Source organism: Hippoglossus stenolepis, chromosome 9, assembly GCF_022539355.2.
Source record: "Hippoglossus stenolepis isolate QCI-W04-F060 chromosome 9, HSTE1.2, whole genome shotgun sequence".
Classification (NCBI taxonomy): domain Eukaryota; kingdom Metazoa; phylum Chordata; class Actinopteri; order Pleuronectiformes; family Pleuronectidae; genus Hippoglossus; species Hippoglossus stenolepis.
Window position 1 is genome coordinate 13,922,438 of NC_061491.1, and position 18,476 is coordinate 13,940,913.

Genomic DNA, 18,476 nt, shown 5'->3' on the forward strand with positions numbered 1-18,476 from the left:
GTTCCAATGGAAGTATTTCAATTTTCAAGCGCTTTCTGACAAACCAATAACTGCACTTTATAAACAACAGACCCTTGTTCTTTCATATTGTGTCAAACAAATATATGCATATGCACATAGAGGGCTGGTAGAGGAACAGACAGGGCCAGTAAAAACAATGACAGGAAGTGTATCAATACACTGCCCATAGCTCTACACAACACTGCTACAATTAAACAAGATTTTAACCATTTCAGATTGTAAAACAAATATAGAAACAATATGTGGTGATCAGTATTGATATTGAAGTGGACAGAAATACATCGATGTATGGGAAATCCCACCGTCTGTCCCTCATGGACATTGTTCCTCTGATGTGAGCTCCAGCTGAAATCTAACATTTTCTGTTTTCATTGCACCAGTCCAGTATAAAGTACAGCATAAAATCAATCTATGGGTGGACTGCTGCAAACACAAAGCTTGGGGCCATCTTAAGTGTGTCTTGGACACAAATTGAACATAAGTGATCATGGCTGTTGAACATATGCAGACCTGTGGGTGAAGAAAACATCCCTTGATATGTGCTGTAGGGTTAACCACTCTTACTACTAAACCAGGTCTGAGTGTATGTTCCAGTGGGTAAAGAAAAATATCCACCGTGATATAATTGTGTGAAGTTGGTTTTCTTATTTATAGCCCAAGTCTCATAAATTACCCAATCAAATCATGATACTTAGCAGGACAGTGGGGCTATAAGTCATGACCTATACATCGAACGCTTGCAAAAAATGTGGTAATGTGGTAATAGGAAGAAATTGCAAGCTTGCACAAAATTGATGAGAATCGGATGCATTCGTTTTTGCAATCACAATATCTCAACACCTCGGAGGGACTGACCACTGATGTGTAATATTTGGTAAAAATGTGAAAATAAGTCCAATCGCACAAACAAACACAAAACACAACTGCTAGACTAGTTATCGTAGTCACTAGTAAAACACAGTTATCTGTCTGCCAGGTGGTGGCCATATACCAGTATTAACAGGCAGGTGTATTCCAGCTCTGAAGGATGCTGCTGTTACATGTATTTGCTATAGGTGACTCATGTCTGTGTTAGGTACTCCTGAGCAAGGCACTGCACCAACAGAGCTGCTCCTACAGTTTTCACATTTACAGATATAAAGCCTCTTAACACTGTTTAGAATAAAGACTGATTACTCAGTGGACATGGCGCCATACTGCACAGATCATATAATAGCACGGCGGCACACTGGCAAACATACTTCAGAATTAAGAGCTTTAATAGGCAGGAGTGAGTATAATATCACACTGCACTGTATGCAGCCAACAGCTCTCAGTGGAAAAACACCATTAGCAGTTGGCTGCTCTTCAGCAGGGTTTTGGGTTCAAGGAGATGCAGGGCAGTGCCAACAGCCTGATGGGTAATCTAACATGACAATATTATCGCGTAGGAGGGCGCAGTTGGCACTTTTCCCCCTGCCATCCCCGCTCCACTCAACTCTGCTCCATTACCGCACACAACACAAAGATTGGTCTCTTTGTGAAAGCTCCCATCCAGAAGTCATGGATGGAGAGGAAGCACATGGGAGGGGAGGGGCAGTGAGAAGAGGGAGGCAGGCGGAGGGAGATAAGAGAGAAAGAGCAACACAGAGTGACAATTAAGAGGAGGAAAACTTGTTTTAATGGGATTTCACTAATGCATTTGCTCCCTCTCAAGTTAGTTTAGCACAGTACACAGCTGACTGCAGTTATTGCACACAAGGTAAACAGGGACTTTATCAGTGAAGTTTGCTTTATGTGTAATGAAAATATTTGAATTTACAGAGCGACTAAACCCTGCTTGTTTTGTGTCTAGTAATAAGCCATGGATTTTTTTTTAATCTAGCAGTTTTCTTGTGGTTTTCTGGCTGGTGTCGTCTCCCCTCAGTGACATGTGCACGGAAAACCCACAAGGCCGATTGAATACTTCTCATCACAAGACATGGGGCCAAAGCTATTATGCTAATTAAAATTTTGGAATAGACTTTTGGATTTTACCCAACACCAACAATTTACTGCCATATCAGTACAAGTCACTCTCCTGTGGATGCTGAAAGAAAATCATGGTAAGGAATACTAAGAAGGTTCTTGAATAATAATCACAATAATAATAATGATAATGATAAGGAAAAGTAACCCATAATCATCTTGTGTTAAGATTGATGCAATGATATAAGGGGAGTAAAATCACTCATTTGAATAAGCTTGCTTAAAATAGTGGAGAGCTTCATTAATCTTCATGTCATTCCCAAGAATAAATGGGAGAAGTAATTAGAGCTAATAGGAATTCCATTTTCCTCTCTATTTTTTGAAGTGATCATTCACTATCTGCCGGTAATGGGAAAAAGGGTAAAAGGGCTGGTTGCATAGAACAGTTTTTGGGGAATGTGACAGAATGAGGTTCTTATGGGTTTTCTTTTCAGTGTTTGAACCTTAGCTGGAAACTTTTTTAAATGCCAGCAATTATACTACTGTAATAGCTCAGAGTAAATACACAACTGCAGGGTGAACACGACTATTCTACAAATTAATGCTACATATTAAAACTATTCTACTTCTAGAAGGTACGCCAAGTGAATGCAGATGAGAAGTGATAAAGTGACATAGCCAACATGAAAACTACAGATGGAAACAAGCAGAATGAAAAGGTTCTGTCCTTTTTAACTTTTTCATGATATTTAATATGGCTTTAACTCATCAGGCATGTGGTCTATGAAGAAAGCATAAAAAAATCTATACAATACATGTGATTCCTGAAATTGACACCATATATCAATACAGGTTATTGTTAAGATGTGTGTAAATGTTGGATAAAAACTGAAGGTCCACGTGAGAATGATTATTACAAAAGCAATATTTTCAGCATTCAATATATCTTGTACTATTGCAGAGAACAACACTTTGTGGAATTACTCCTTTGCAAATGCTGCAGAGTTGAATAATTTACTTCAACCAAGGGGGTTATGTTTTCAGCCCCGTCTGACTGTTAGATTGATTGTTTGTCTGCAGGATTATACACAAAGTCCTGAAACGATTTTAACTCGATCCTTATTTAATTAAGCAGTCTCATTAAGATTAAGATCTCTTTTCCAAGAGAGACCTGAGAACAATCAAAAACACAGTCAACAAAACAAAGACAGAAGAATTATACAATACGATGAATTAAGAAAAACAACAAACATCCGACAATAAAGCTTCAAAGTCTACAGAGGAAATGTAGAACTTTAGTTTGAAGGAAGTTTGCAGTGCGTTGCATTTTAATAGTGTGTGGCACCTGAAACTTGTTTAGTCATGAATGCATATAGGATATCTAAGTTTAAAAAGTTATTGAATCATGTAGATAAGAGACTTAAATAAAGAGATGTGAGGTTGTGGGGGAGATTTTTAACATTAGAGCCTTTAAACGAATGACGTGGCCAATCCTTCTCATCTGTGAGGACGTCCAACCCACCGTGTGATGCAGAGAAGAGCGATGAGTACGATCATTTGTCATCTGTGATAAAGCATAGAGTGCAATTAGTGCTGGAGTGTTGATGGGGCAACATGACAATACAGAACATCCCCTTAGTCAAGGACAGACCTGAAGGTGGACCTGCAGTTGGATGAGGTGCATCATTTAATTCTATAAAACAGTGTAGTTTCATTTTTGATGTTTGAACCAATTGTTGAATGACAATAAAAGCTACTGTAAGGCCAAACACCAAAGTAACTGTACGACTGAACAAGAGAGCTAATGGAACCATTTCATGTTTTTATGACAGGGTGGTGGAGATGGAGAAAACCCATGTACTTGGTCTTTCCTGCATTAAAAATGAGTCTGTGATAATTGGAAGGCTTCAAAGACAGAAGATGAGTCAGGGCCTGGGCTGCGGTGGAGCCAGGGGCATATGAAATAGAAGCTTCACTTAAATTGGACCTTGATATATTTATTAGGAACAATTATGTGTACATGTAAACATCAACAAACCAAGAATGGACCCCTGAGGCAATCTATTTCACATTGGAGGAAAAAGTGGATGGATGGATGAACTTTATTGATCCCAAACTGGGAAATTCCTGGGTTACAGCAGCACGTTATCAGGCACATAACACAATAAGCGCTATGCAAAAATAATAAATGATCAAACCTTTACATAATATAAGTTAAAACCTATACAAATGAGAGAAGAAAAACTGCTGGGCACACACTGCTGTACTATGAAGCCACAGTGCAATACAACACGTTTTGGGGAGAACCAATCACTGTATCTTTTTCATTCTGTTTTACACAACAGGCATGTCCATCAGCGATGACATTAAAAACCAGGGAACAGTTAACCAGTGCCACATCTGGATCAGTAATAGAGAAAATGCACCGGGGTCGGCGACAGAAAACAATTTGTTTGCTGGTAGAAGTTTTGCCTTCGACCAGTTTGGATGAATGCCATCGCCTCTAAATAACTGGGCTTTGCCAGAAGAGATTGGAATTGTTAACAAACGAGTTGCTGTGGGGTGCGTGCAGGGCTGACGGGAGCCAGGTGTTCAGAGGCAGTAGATAAAAATGCCAGCTTTGACAGAGCTTCTGATGGACGAGCACAAGGCCGACGTATACTTGATGGAGGCATTCGGGGCAGTGGCGAGGGAAGTGCTTTCCTTTCCTTAACATTGTTACATTTCAAGGGCATTTTAATCAATTTCTAAAAAATAAAAAAAATCTTTAAAAAATCTCTCATATTAAGGATTGTTTGGCCTTGGTGGAGGTATGCACTTTGCAGAGTGCCATTCTAGTTTCTAAATGTGATTATACACTTTCTACCGGAGAAATTGCCCCTTTAGTCACAAGAACAACACTTCAAGACTCAACAGCTGTATATTTTGTCAAATTAAAAAAAGTTAAACTGTTGAGAAACATTCTCATAACTTGATGGTTGTGTTTCGAATCCCTGATCAGCTTTGAAACTCTGATCTTGGAAAGTGAATAAGTCATGCACTCCCGTGGCTCAGCTGAAACCCCAGAGATGCCTTTGAGCAGGGCACTTAACCTCCAGCTTCTGAAGTAGAGCTGCTCAGTGGCCGACCGCAAAAGACCTGAAGTTATATTGGGCTGCTTCCAGGTGTCATTAAACACCCCTTTGTGAATGTTAAATGAGGCAGCTCGCTTTCTTCGTCCATTTATTATCCCTCGTTGACAAGCATTCGGACTCATTAGATCTGTTCATTTGTCTTTCTTTGAAGGACATTAAAGCTATCGTGTAAAAAAACGTGACATGCAGTATAATTGATCTTGCGTTAACATGAAAACGTTTCATGCATAAATCTGATGTGATCCTGTCGCCGCTCTGAAGGTGCACCGCGACTCCGTGAACTTAACTGAAGAAGTGGTCTGAAGCAAATTAGTGGCACAATTACTGCAGTGGCATGTCACTTGTAAATCCGCCCAGTAACATCAAAGTGGGCCGAAAGTGTCTGATATCCAGGAGATCTCTTGAACCTGCCACAGCAGGACGGAATATGGTCATTAAAATATCACTGAACAATACATATGTGTAAGTTGTGTAAGCATCTAAATAACTATTCTGCCAAACCGAGCTCGGTTTTAATCAACTGCAAACCACCACACATCTATTCACACACAAAATCAACCAAACCAAGTTTTCTATATTTCCAACGTACTTTCGAATGAAAACAGAATTTAAAATGTGGGAGCCTCCATTAAATCTGGATGGACTTTATTTCATCTCCATCAGATGTTCTGCTGTGTCTGGAGCCAGACTCTCTGCAAAGATGAGAATTCCACTTTAATGATTTTATATTGAAAAGTAATGCTGACTAATGACGAGAGCCGACAGTGAAATACACAGCCAGTGATTGGTTGGGGAAGAAGCATTTGTGAAAAAGGGCCAATCTACTCAAACGCAGTCACAGTTGTGTGGATGTGTTCATTGCGGTTAATTTTAGTTCAGCTCAATGAGAATCCAAACAAACCGAACCCCTTTTTTTCCCCCCCTAACAATTACTGAAGTTCTGTAATGAATTTTGGTTCAGACGGAGCGAGTTGAGGCAGACTTCTGACACCACGGCAGACCTCGCACTTTTAATTGCACTGAGAGGAGTTTGCAAATTACACTTTTTTTGTGGAGTTAATTAAGTTGTTATGATTAAAAAGGATCATTCACCTAAGAGCTTGAAGATGAGGAATTTTCCAACACATGCAGTTCCGTCACAGTGGGCGAAGGTAATAGACATGAGGAACACAACTCACCAAATAACCAGAGAAAAATAAGATATTTGGACACATTCTGCACATTCTCAGAGACCTTCTTCTGTGTCTTGTCTTATATGCATTCGCAGAAAAAAAAATGTAATCTTGTTATGCACAGGGGACAAAGGAAGAATTATGAGCAGCGTGACATTTCTCGGTAGAATTGGTTAAAATCACATTTCCTAACACACGACAACTCCCACAGCACCATAGTTTAACTTTCAGAGCCCCAGTGCCCATCCATCACCAGAATCGGAAAGATTGATGATTCCATGAGACCTCCAGGAATTCTACCAATGATAAATTAACTGGGCAAGGATCCTCTCCTCATTCCCAAAAGATCCCACACTTAATGCCCCTATTCCACAAGGTCTTTCTGTTATTTCACTTTCAAGGACTTGTTTTAAAAGTGTCACCACAGATGTCATCAAATGGCCATTCTTTTATGTTCAAATCATATTATTGTACCTTTATTAAAAAGAAAAAAGAAAAACGCATGTGTGGATTGCGGCCTAATAAAATAGAAAGCGTACAGCTCACTGTAGCATAAGGAAAACATAACACAGGCATCCACCTTTAAGACACGAATGTAACGCCAGTGCAAAAGTGCATGAATAAAACAATTCATCACAGACAGAACGACGCTTCAGAAAGAAGTCATCCAGTTGTGGATGTTTTTCGGGGTGTTTTTTTCCTTTCTTTTTCCAGTGTTGAAATATCATGAGTAATTTCGGGGGCCGGGTGGCCTGGAACACATGTTTTGCCTGAGGAGATTGAGTAATGGTGTGGTCGTAAGTACATCCACAGTAAGTTAGAGCTCCAAAAGGGGGTGTGTGTGCAAGACACAGACAGTGAGTCACAGTGCTGTAGGTAGAGTGGAATCCAACACCACCGATAATGCAAAAATCCTTTACAAAACTAATGTACTTTCATCACACAATCTGCGGCTGGATTTATACTTTCATGTTTAATTGTCATTGCTGTGCTGGGTGTGCACCACATACCTCACATCATGCCTTGATATATTACACGTTCCTCTAATCTGACCTTGTATATCATAAGCAGAGGAGGAGTTCCACGAGACACTTAATGACCACATGTTTATGTTTTCATCGTGTGTTTTTTTTTAAGCAGAAAAAAAAGAAATGGTGTTGGATTACCGCTGAGGTACAACAAACATTCAGATCACAGGCGTTCTCTCCCACCGTGAAAGTGTTTCCACTGCCCTCAAATGTGCGTAAGCTTCTTTTAGCTGCTCGCGCATCTGTACGGCGGCAACTGACGAATCATTTCCTGTCACCACATCTAAGTCTCTTTGCTCACCCCAGCAGGGTGAGAGAGAGAGAGAGAAGGAACGAACGGAGGAAGCACTCCTCAGGATGATAACCACTGTTACGAATTTTAACCAAAAAAAGAGAGATTAGGCCGCATTCATCCAGAATGAAGAGAGGACTACAGGGAAAAGACTTTCCGCAGAATTCAAAGCAACATCGGGAGAAGCGAACCAGAAGCTAAATATCTTCAGTATTTACATGCTTGAATCGATTTTTGAGCAAGTGAGATAAATGTGCCTGGAAATGCACGTGATTGGTTGACTTCATTCTGGGGTTTATTAACATGAAAACACACCAGATGAGACGACCTGATTTTTCTATTACTCTTTATTTGACAGTGAATGTTCTGGTGATTGTCGCCTTGTTACGTAACTGTTGGAAGTAAATGTGACCACACTAGCCTGAGAAAGAATGAACAATAGCTTAATACCTTAATGAGCTGTGCATATTTGTGTGTGTGTGTGTGTGTGTGTGTGTGGTGTGAGAGAGTATAAGCCACTCCAGACAGCTTCACAGTTGATGGGATTCCTTTTAGCGCACTCAGCAATATGTTGATGCAGTCTTTTTTTTTCCCGCCCCTTCTCCGTTCCCTCAACTACATTGGGTTTGTATTCTACAGATGAATTAGTGGTGCTGGGAATATGTGGTTATTCATACATATATGATCAACACCAGCACATTTAAGCGCTGCACGACTGCTCCTTGACTACCTCACATAGTGACCGCGGCGTTGATTTACCTCAAGTGCAGGAGATAACAGGCCTTTAACCGAGGCCCGTATTAGAGAGAGGACGTTTCCTCTGTGTGAGTATAATTGGCCATATTTTGCAACAAAGCACTCTACGGCAGTGCATGCTACACACACAACACACCACACACACACACACACACACACACACACACACACACACACACACACACACACACACACAAACAGAGACAAGAGGCTACATCGGATACAGTGACCCATGGGACCAAAGATAACTTGAGTTGACGACAACAACCTCAATTACTGCAGTGCAATAAAAAGTAAAAGGTCAGCAAAGTGCTTCATCAAACCATGTGTTCAACAAACGCGCAGAAATATCTGTGTTCTACACCGCCACTCGAATTGTTACAGAGAAGTTGAAACAAAAACTGGCTGCCTGTGTTTGCCATGCTCATAAACTTGGCTTCTGTCCGAGATAAACCAGCCCCCGTCTCTACCAGCGGTACCAGCAGACAGTAAATCACATCAGCAGCAGAGAGGGGAGGACAGAGGACACGAGGAAGGACTGATATTGACTCATGTCTGTGGTCTGTGTTCTCTCTCAACATCATTCAGGAATATCATTCGATAGATTTGTTTCCAGCTAGAGTGATGAACAAACTGAGTTAACAGTGACCGTGTTGCGGACATTACTGTTTTGTTTTACTTGAAACCTCATCTGTTCCAAATCATGTTTTCAAAGAAGAATATGATAAAATGGAACAGCTTGTTATTAAGTGTATATACACGTCCTTTATAGTCCAACACCTAATTATCCTTTCCAACAATTCTTTGTATGTTGATGTATGTTAACAATCAGGCAAGAAAAAAATATATTTCTGGAATAATCAAAATCAGTGAATGTGATGGGATAGCGGCATCAAAATGTACCAGAAACCAATTAACTTGGGCTTTTATGGACAGATTTAGTCTCAGAGGGGACGTGTCCCTGAACTCCCCCTCTAGCTGGAAGCATTTTCCCACTGGCTCACCGCTCCACGTCCGTGTGTACAGCCCCGCCATTGAGACCACAGAGGGGATCTGCGTGGTTCAGTCGATGGTAGAGCTTGGCATTCATCACTGAAGTGCTCTGATGTGAATTATGAACCGGTGTAGCTGTCATTATGGGTTAGAAACCTCCAGACAGTATTGGCGTACAACGTTGCTTTGACCACAGGAGACATAAAACAATAGCATCAAAATGACAGCTCTTTGTTTTGTGATAGCGAGCCAGCAAAGGGTAAAAAAAAATTAAAGAATAAGGAAATCCATTATGAAACATGAAATTGCTTCTGTCTGGCTACTTGACCGTTTGACTTTGGTTTCCATTTTCAGAGTGTCCCAGACATTGCAGACAGGGAGGCTGGGCTTTAGTTTTCTAATGAGGTTGCTCTGTATGCCTTGGTTACTGTGAGAGCCACGCCATTAGAAATAAAGACCATAACCTTCTGCTGTGACGATTTTGTGTTTGTCCAGTTGGGCGACTTATTCTTCTAGCAATGTTCAAAATATTACACAAGCAAAAAAAATGAAATAAATATAGAATAGAATATAAAAAAAGAAAGAAAATGATTATCACCTGCATTCTGTGGTTCTCACTCTATGGAGAGATTTATCATCTTTCAGCCTGTTGTTTTGGTTTTCAACCTCATACTGTTTATGTTCAGTCTCACCTCCTCCATCAACCTCATTTCCTGTTGCAGTACACGGAGGATTTACACAGAAAAACCCACTTTATATTAGCTACATTACCAAATGGCAAAGTAATTGACTAGCTGGAGAACACAGTGGAGTATTCAGCAGCTAATGAGTGGCTGAAGGTGTTTTACTGTGGAGAAACAGAGCTTAAATGAATGCTAATGTTGCTCTGGATCAACTGGATGAGTGGATAGAAAACTGTTTGGGTACAGGGAACAAAACAACTTTGCAAGCTGCTAATATGCTAATGCATTTAGAGCTTGTTTATCTACCTCTTGACCATTTGGCTTTGCTTGGCATTTTCAGAGTGTCCCAGACAGTGCAGACAGGAAGGCTGGGCTTTACTTGTCTAATGTGGTGACTCTTGCCTCGGTTCAGGGTTTTCTCTTGGTCTATGGAAGAGCTTATGTTCTGTGGTGGCTTGTGGCAAGAAGAAAAAACGTTTGCTCACTGACGGAGCGCTATGTCGTGAGATTATTTCTGAATGATCACACTGTGTGCTTTACAAAATAACAGGTATAAGAAGCCTTAAAGTGATAGTGAGGGGATTTGAACTGCAGTTCTCTCACAGCCATCTGACAGTGTAACAGCATTTGAGTGTTCAGCTGGACGTCGGTAGACAGCTCAGTGTTCCAGTGGCAACCAGTCACCTGACTGACTTATTCAAATGATGATTTTTCTTTCACTCTCGTTAATCTTACATAATTTTCTAATAAATATTTTTCAATCTTTTTTAGTTTATCATCTACGACAAACCTAACACTTAGTTGTTTGACATATTTCTCACTTTTATTTCTCTAGTTCAGACTGGAGATGTTGAATTGGATTGTGGAGATGCTATGAGCTCGTTTTCCCTCATAATGAATTCATTTCCTCTGTTGCAGCAGAACATGTAACATCAGTATTCAGAAACAACCTACAATGCAACACTCTGCAAAAAAACCAATACTTGCTCCATTTCTTAAACCTTTAATTAAAAAAATATTGAACCAATGTGATATATTCCCTTTCCTACATGCTTAGGTAACACCCGCAGCAAGTGTGACGATGACAGGGAAAAGCCTGACATGGTTACGTAACCTCTTCCAGTGCATGTTTGTTGGTTATCACAATATCTCAAAAGTAGCCAACGGATTTCAGTAATGTTTTCTGAAGCATTAGGCAAGTGGACCACAGAAGGACGTAGCATTGTATTTTGTCCTGATATCGTATTGCCTATTCTATCTTTCATCACCTTTCCCCCTTCATGACTGAAGTCACCCAAAATCCATAAGCAGTTTGCCTACATCCCCTTGTGAGAAAAAAACAACAGCTGGTTACTCCATAGTAGATTTCTGTCACAGTAGGAAAATAAAAATTGTAGAATAATTAATAGTAAAAAAACACGTTGTCTAGACTGAGGGTAAATACCCACTTTACAGCCTTCTTCCCATTTCTGTGGAGGTCAAACCCATTTTAATCAATAAGTGGCTTGTGAAATACATTGGAAATGGAATATTATTTATTCATTTATATATTTACTTTGCTATGTATAATAAAACAGCCCCCAGAGAAATGGGAAGTCTGTCATTTCCTCTTTGTAAGCCCACAGGATGCTATCATTTAATTCGCAGTGCACACATTTGTATGCTGCTCGGTGAAGACTAGGATAACCACAAAAAATGTTTTCTTTTATCTGAACGTTGTTTCAGGTCATATTAGCTTGTCTCTGTGTGACATACAGTATACTGTATTTCTCTGTACTCAGTTTTCTCATTCAGTAAGAGCTTTGTTTTAGTTATGTAAACATGTCTCAGTGCAAAAGGGAGTCATTACACATGGCTGCGCTACATAACTGAAATCATATTTTATTGATGGTACTGTATTTGTAGCTATGTGACCTTTTATGTGCAGCATTTGGTTTGATTTCCTTTCTGTTCTGCAGTTATTATGAAAAACTAGGGGGTTGTGTTTGTTGCATTTAATTACGTTTTCCTCCCAAATTATGATTGCTATTTACCAAACCCTAAGCTACCATTATACTACTGATCCTGTTTCCGTAGGGCCACCTGGGACCATTAAGTTGCTTTCAGCATGCACAGGGACATTTTCCTGAAATGTTCTGGAGAGGCTTTATGTGAGAACTCAAAAGTCTGAGTCAGTTGCTTCAGACATTTTCTGGATGTTTTCCTGTCAGCCCCCCCGAGTAAAATGTCCAGAAAATGAATGAGCCCAAGTGAGAGTAGAGCAGGAAGGTTCACAGTGAGCAAAGTGGCGTGTCAATGATGTTTCTCACATATACAAATATCAGAGGATGGAAAAGACGCCAACAGAGGTGTCAACTTTGAAAGAGATTCAAGATCTTTTGGTGATAAGGGCCGATACTGGTGTCAGTGTGCTGTAAACAAAATAACTTGACATCTCAGCAGTGGAAATTATACCGCAAATTCCTGTTTTTGTGAACGTGCATGACCTGGACAATCTCCTGCAGGTCTCTATTTGCTCATCCCGTTGATCTCTACCAGGCAAACTCTGGAAAAAGTCCGGACCCAATTTTTCTGGTGATCATGTCTGAAAACAGCTCAGGGGTCATTTTATGTAACAATTTGACATGTGGTGTGGGGCTTAGCTTTGTCTCAACAACTTTCACCTCAAAAACATGTTTCATACACTAGTTATGAGAAAGCATTGTTCCTCTGTTCTAATTAACTGTGTCGTAGTTATGCCAAAAATAAACCAGCGGACTAATTCGTTGTAGGCATGTGGAGATAGAAAAGAAAAAAATTGAAAGATCTTTAGATAGAACACCCAAGTCTGCAGGGAGAGATACCCTGAAAACCTGCATAAATTACTACAGTATATTGTACACTGAAATCTCTCATCTCCATGTATTACGTGACCTAATTTCTTATACCTGGGGGACCTGGCAGCATCTTTAACTCCCCCTCTGTCTCACACTTGAATACTCGTGCAGAGGGAATGCATTAGAGCCAGAGTACAGAACATGAAGAACAGAGACTTTGATGACCTGAGGTAAAACACAGGTCAGCGTGGGTCGAAATCTGGTTCCAGTGTGGTGAAGCTGAAATGTCTTTGAGCTTTTAGAATGCTTCGGTTCTGAAAGCAAAAGAACGAATCATGACCTGTGATCACCTGAGTGTATGATGTGGGTTAAACGAATGTGTTGGCTTGAGAGACGGGTTAGTAACATATTAATTCCTCATTAACACTATATGTTAAAAGGTAAATCAAACCGTTTTTAAACAGTTTTTAGTTAGAGTTTAACATCTTCAAGCTACACAACAATCGTACCTATACCTATAACAACATTGATGTGCGATATAACAGTACTTAGTAATTGTTACACGTCAGAGTCATCACAGAGTTACGAAGTATAATCATGTGAGGAGGGGTAGAGCTCACCAACACGACCAAACATTTTGTGTCAAAGGACAGTAAAAACATTATGGGTGTTTTGACTGTCCACTGGCTAACAAACTAGTCAATGTGTTCGTTAGTCAGCGAGCAACAGTGTTGCCGAATTCTACAATTGGGTAACGGCACACAACCCCAATTCAGATTATGAATCAGAGGAGACTAATTAAAGTCGCCCTATAAGCAATTACTGACAAACACTGATCCCACCTGCACTGAAGCGCTCCACTAGTTTGAGGCTGTTCGTAGCAAAATCGAATGCAAAGATGAAAGTATTCGCTCTACAAATAATGAGACAATAAAAAACTGTTGTTATCGGTAACACCTGCGTTATCATGAGTACATCGTTCAATGGGAACATTTTCACACTCAAGAAAGTTGCACACCTATTTCTTGATTTTTGGCCTCACAATTTACTGTAGTAGCTCACTCTCCTTTTCTTTCATCATCTACATTTCTTGCATGCAGAGAGCTGTTTTAAGCATAAACACCCACTGTATGTTACCTGCAGAACCAAATGACAAACCTGGAGAACATAGTGGAGCATTGTGCAGCAAAAGTGAGACTCAATACATATTTCTCAGGACAAATGAATGAATGCATTGTTTCTTTGGATCAACTGAGTAGATATAGATCTGTCAATTAACACACGCACCACAGCTTAATACCGTTAATGTGTTTAGAGCGTGTTTTTATACCTTAAACTCAGTTAATTCACATTTGAAGTAAAACCCATTTTTGGATTATAAAGTCACTCCCTTTCTGAAGGTGTTGAAATGTTGTAATGAGGCCAAGAGAGCACAAGCAGTATATGAGAAGATCAATAGTGCATAATGTGAAAACTCAGTGTTTCAGCTGAACAATTGTCGCTCTGAGAGCGGGGATAGTTCCACTTAACGTGTGCCTGACAATCCCACCGAACTTCAAACCAAACAGGCGGAGGGTATGTGGACTAAGAGCTTGATATGCAAACAGGCATGGCGGGGCAACAGCAAGCAATAAACATGCTAATTTAGGAGTGTAACAGTCACTTATCTGGAGCCAGAAAAAAAAAAAGTCACATCAAAAATGGCTAGCGTTCTCTAAACCTCTGCAACAAACAAAAGCTGCAGTTAGCAGTCACAGAGGGATGTATGGCGTGGGACTGAGGGCTCCAGCCACAGTTTGTTTTCTGCTTTCCACCCACAACCTATAAAATATTAAAGGGATATTTGATTAGAATAATATAATCATCACTTCTGGCATTTACATATAAAGTGTATGCTTTCAATAGAATAATGCCTCTTCTCAAGGACAGCATAATGTTGTTTATGGAAAAAGTCTAGAGCCATGTATTTCATTTGGCCCTCATCACTCTGTGTGTATGTGTGTGTGTGAGAGTGTGGGTGTGTGTGAGAGACTATTGAATATAGACACAACAAAGGTATGTGGAACAAATACACAATATATATATTTGTTTGGTCCATTTCAGCTTTAGTGTCCTTTTAAGAATATCACGTTGATTTGTATGAGTTCAAATTCAATTGTTTTACCTTATAGTTCACTAATACGACTGTAATACAGGACTAACGTGTACGGGTTGCTTTAACATTTAACATGACCGTGCTCAGCGCTTGGTGCTCAGACGCGCTCTGTTCTAACTCGCCATGCTTCCTGTCAATGCAATACAACAAACACCAGGTTCACCAGCTGCCTCCGCCTCATTTCTCCAGGCTCCTTCTGACGCCTGATGTCAGACAGGACCTGTATTTGCGTTAACGGGCCTGCGCCCGAGTATTTGATGAAACGCGTCTTGTTCGGCTGCTGCCCGTGCAGTTTGGCACCACATGACTTCACCCCGTTCAAAGTGAATGAGCAGGCCTACAACGCGCATGTGTGAGGACTGTGTAAGCGTGGCTGTGTCTTGTTGTGCTGTTGTTTGCATCATCTGGTTGTTTTATATTTCATTTCCTTGTAAAAAATCAGTCCCAATTTAATTAACTTGTGAACAAAAGCACATGAAAGGAAAGTCGAGAAAAATGGAAACACACCATTTTCCCCCCTAAACCAAAAGCCTCTGGTAGTTCTGCACTGTAATAAGATGCAATGCTTTCCCTCCGTGATGAATTTGTGTCTTGATGGGAACTGTGTTTTCTGGGATGACAATGTTCCTTTTTCACCCGGTGATTTGAAAAGCACGACAGAGATGTTACAGAATCTCATCAACAAGCTGAAATAACGTCAGAAGTACTGTGGCTGTTTCTGCCCAAAAAAAATAAAAAATAAAAAGTAGACATTAGGGATGATGAAGTGCCGAGACGATCGCGCACAATCAGTTTGTGTGTTGCTACCTTTTGTTTCGCCCTTGAAGTAATAGATGGGCTCAGTGCATATTACACAGAAAATTATGCTATGGATTTCTTTTTTGACAGCAGTGTCAATATAGCCGCCTTTGATGCATCTCGCACAGCGTTGCCAGAACACCCTCACTTCCTGATTAATGGAATCAGAGATGTGCTGAATTTCCAATTTTGTGAGTCCTCACTCAGAAAATCAATCTACAATTTAAATGTCCTCGGTCTGAAATTTTTTTTGTCTTTTTCTTTTTTGAGAACAAAACAGACGTTTCTCCCAGCGGAGAAAACTGTGTACTAGTGACCTTGTTTTTTTTAAATTGTTGCAGTGGATTTCTTGAAATTTCAGTCCAATTCTTACCTTTTGAACGAATAAAATCGTACTCATGAAATAACCGTAATAAATAATTTCCTGAAATTAGTTGTGTTGAGTAACCATCGGTCCTTGTCCCATTTTTTTGAAAGTTTTATTTATATCAAGGGCTGAGGTATAAATACTCGCTGTATAAGCTGCTGGGGGCCACAGGGTTTCTCTTAGGCATATGGTTACATCTGCAGCAAATTAATTCAATAAGTTCTTATGTATTGGACATTCGCCATTAATTAACCCTCCATAGAGTCTGATATATTCAGAACCTCTACGCACATTACACATTTCACTCACCACATTTCCTTTGCATTCATCATTAATGTCAATGTATTTGAGCATTCGTGTGGTAAACCTTCATATTTGGTGTCACTTTTGCTTTTCTGTCACTCTTTGGTCCCATTGGGAAAAAAAAAGTCCCCCCGATATTAACTTGTTTCCGACCTCTGTGTCACTGCGGTGCTCTGCCGCCCTGCCCATCTGCCCATCTATCATCATCTCTTATTCTCCGCCAAGTGTTGAGCCACGGGAATCTATGAGGTCATCCCAAATCTAACTTGTGCAGCAGCTGCCATCCGCACCATGTTTTTCGATAAGCACTTTGATTTCCAGCTAAGATCCTTTCATCAAAAATCTCCAGGGGAGTAAATTCAATTTCCATTTTCAGGTGTTTTTGCAATAAACAGGCCCAGGTGCCAATGTACTGTTAGGGCGCTCACAGAACGTGTCACATTTATGATGATTGTCTGCTTGGTTTATGATGCTGCCATAAAACTTAATGACACAGTTGGACCCCTGTGGCAAAGATAGGGAAGAGGAAAGCATTTACCTTTTAAAATTTAAAAAGTTTGTTAATTTCCTCTTGGCCTAAAAAAAAAAAATGAATTCTGTGTCTTGATTGCCTTTGTTTATGTTTATTTAATTCTTTTAAAAGGGAATTAAAAGTAATATTATTGTAACATATCTCTGCTGGAGAAACATCAGTTTTTATATTTCATGCTGCATCCAAACACTGCGGAGGAGTTTCAAACTGTGAGGTGCGCCATCCGTGGGGAGGGTTGAAGGGAAAGTGAGGAGGAAGAGGCGTTGGTAATGGTGAAAGAAGCAGTTTCATGCAGGTGCTCTGGAAATAAGAAAGTTATTGTAGTTTGTCCTGCTGATTTAGTCCATTTATCAGCACGGTTAGTGGCAGCACTAGCACTGCTTTTGCCACACAGCTCTTATTAAGGTACTTTAAAACCATGTAATTTGTGTCAAAACAAGTACAGACATGATCATTTCATAAATTCAGATTTTGTATAACTTACTCTTTATGGAGATATTATTAAGTCACCATGAATAAATGTCCTGAAATCTGCATGTAGATCATAGAAGGGAAGACATCAGTCATAACTGATGCTGGACACCACTTACATTGCAAACAGGAGCATCTATACGGTATTTACAGGTAATTCAGCAAACGGCCTCCACAGTCGTCAAGTGCTCACTCAATGTTTGTTTTCTCTATAATATTGTAAGGCCTTGACCTTACTATGTAAAGTGCTGTGAGATAAGGTACGTTGCACGGAGCCGCTAAAGTCTTGACGTGGATGATCTTATTTACCTTGTCTGCACAATTGATATTTAAATTCTATGCACAACATATTAACTTGTTCACACAAGATAAATGACTTGTGCGTACAAGAGAGAACTTAGCGACTCAAATTAAAATTTTGACCTTGGACTGTTGTATTTTAAAATTCTTGCAGCTTTTGCTCTCATGGAGACACGCGATTGTCATCAGCAGGAATCCTTTGCTACACTTACACCAACCGTCAACTTAATTATCTTGTGCAAACAAGTTAATATCCTGAGTGCAAAGATATTTATTGTGTGAGAACAAATAATTATCATGAGTTGTCAACCTGTCAGGATGTTATGGGCTCTGCAATATTGTGATTTGTTGCGATACAAATACAATTGAATGAAAAGATGTTGCTATTTTGCCCGGATGTAAGCATATGCAGTTTAAAATTGTCTCAACAAACCAAAGCTGTTAAATAACTGGAGACATTTTCAGCCGTCTTTGTTTGCCCTTACTCACAGTGACAATGCAGCCTTATTTCCACGTATACACATGCGTTCAAGCTCGACTACCTCTCGGCCATGTGCAAGTGAAAGCAATTGTATTTACATGCATTCAATAAAGCTATAAAGAGCAGAGGGCTGAAAACACATCGTCATTTACCCTTTCAAGGCCATAGCTTCATGAATTTCACATGTGGAGGCAGTGTGTAATTTGTTGCTGAGCTCACTCACTTAC